This window comes from Dromiciops gliroides, chromosome 2 (assembly GCF_019393635.1).
Source record: "Dromiciops gliroides isolate mDroGli1 chromosome 2, mDroGli1.pri, whole genome shotgun sequence".
Taxonomy (NCBI): Eukaryota; Metazoa; Chordata; class Mammalia; order Microbiotheria; family Microbiotheriidae; genus Dromiciops; species Dromiciops gliroides.
This window is the reverse complement of record NC_057862.1, coordinates 130,728,984-130,730,963: the sequence shown is the minus strand read 5'-3', so window position 1 is coordinate 130,730,963 and position 1,980 is coordinate 130,728,984. Positions and strand designations below refer to the sequence as shown.

The 1,980-nt window shown below is 35.5% G+C and overlaps 1 non-coding gene across 1 annotated transcript; it reads left to right on the top strand.

Moving 5' to 3' along the window:
* The first annotated feature begins 982 nt into the window (after positions 1 to 982).
* On the top strand, positions 983 to 1,089 carry LOC122744779. The gene has a single exon (XR_006355125.1). It is a non-coding gene; the product is annotated as a U6 spliceosomal RNA (small nuclear RNA).
* The last annotated feature ends 891 nt before the right edge of the window (positions 1,090 to 1,980 follow it).

Below are 1,980 nucleotides of genomic sequence, written 5' to 3'. Positions count from 1 at the left end.
AAGTTATATATGTACAATCACATTAAACATTTTTCTGTGTCAGTAATATTGTGAAAGAAGAATCAGAACACAAGGGAAAAACCTAAAAAAAGAAAAAAACAACAACCAAAACTTAGAAACAGCATGGTTCAATCTGCATTCAGAATCCACAGTTCTTTTTTCTTGACGTGGAGAACATTTTCCTTCATGAGTTCTTTGGAATTGTCTTGGATCATTGCACTTCCGAGTCTATCACAGCTAATCATCATACAATGTTGCTGTTACTGTGTACAATGTTCTCCTGGTTCTGCTCAGTTCACTCAACATCAGTCCACTTAAGTCTTTCCAGGTAGAAAGAACTGATATTGATTGAACACAGAGTGAAGCATACTATTTTTTCACTTTTTTCTTTTATTCAAGTTTCCTTACGCAAAATGACTAATATTGTAATGTTTTACATAATTGCACATGTGTAACCTATATTTGATTCCTTACTGACTCAGGGAGGGGGAGGGGGAGGGAAGGAGGGATAGAATTTGAAACTCAAAACTTTAAATAAAAATGTTTATTATTATTTCTTTAAATAGTCTATTATAAGGGAGGTTCAATGTCTAGGGTAGTATATTGGGGAAAAGACTGTTGTTCAAAAAATTAGATAAAATAAAATTAAATAATCATCATTAATAAATATTGCTTGAAATTGAAAAAAACATGTTATTAATAGCCTTCAAGGAATTAAAGAAAACTAGCAATGCCTAGGGACAAATACCCTGATTTTGTAAAAGGCAAAGCAGTTTGACTTAAGAAAACCTATAGAAGCCCCACTATAAAACTTCACTCTGGGGGCAGCTAGGTGCTGCAGTGGATAAAGCATCGGCCCTGGATTTAGGAGTACCTGAGTTCAAATCCGGCCTCAGACACTTGACACATACTAGCTGTGTGACCCTGGGTAAGTCACTTAACCCCCATTGCCCCACAAAACAAACAAAAAAAATTACTTTAAGTGCTTGCTTCGGCAGCACATATACTAAAATTGGAATGATACAGAGAAGATTAGCATGGCCCCTGCACAAGGATGACACCCAAATTCATGAAGCATTCCATATTTAAAAAAGAACAAAACAAAACAAAACAAAAACCACTTCACTCTGAATCCACTAGGGACAAAAAACCTTGGGGAAGTGAAGCAACAGGGCAGAAATAAGTGTGTATAGTATAAAACCTGGTCAGAAGTAACTGGAATTTTGATTTCTTTTTAAGATTTCAGAATAACACCTAATGGAAGCTTTTATTTGTATTAGAGCTTTGGTTAAAATCTAATATTTTTGGACCTTGCCTTAAAATGCCAATATCCTTATCAAATTTATATATTATAGGAATCTTGGAGTAATAACTACCCCTTGAAGACAAAGTTGGAATTCAAAGAGTTCTTGGACATGGAAAAATACTTTAAGTGACTAACATTTAGGGAAATGCAAATTAAAACAACTCAGACATACTACATCATACCTATAAAATTATCTTATATGACAGAAAAAATAATAAATGCTGGAGAGAATGTGGAAAAACTGGGTATGAGAAAATAATGGGATTTGGCAGATACTCAAAGGCTCACCTGGAGATTAATCTAAACTGATTGAATTAAGTGAGAGTGATTGATTTTGCAGATTAGCCTATTGTAATCACACCTGGCTGACCCTTAAGAAGGCATTGTTCTCAGAAGCTAAGGACTTTGAACTCAACACAAGAATACCTTCAAGTACAGTGAACCATTGGTTTTGGATGATGCAAACCAATCAGCTTGAAGCAGTGTGAAAGGACTGCCTTTACTCCAGATCTATCAAAATCTTCCACATTCAGTTTGCTCAGGCAGTTTGTGGTTGAAGCAGGGTTGTGGTGAAGGACTTGAAGAAGAACCAGACCAGGCTGGAACTCTAGGTTAGATAGGCCTTTTCTTAACTTTCTGAACTCCACATGTTCTCCTTTTACTAATACCTAGTA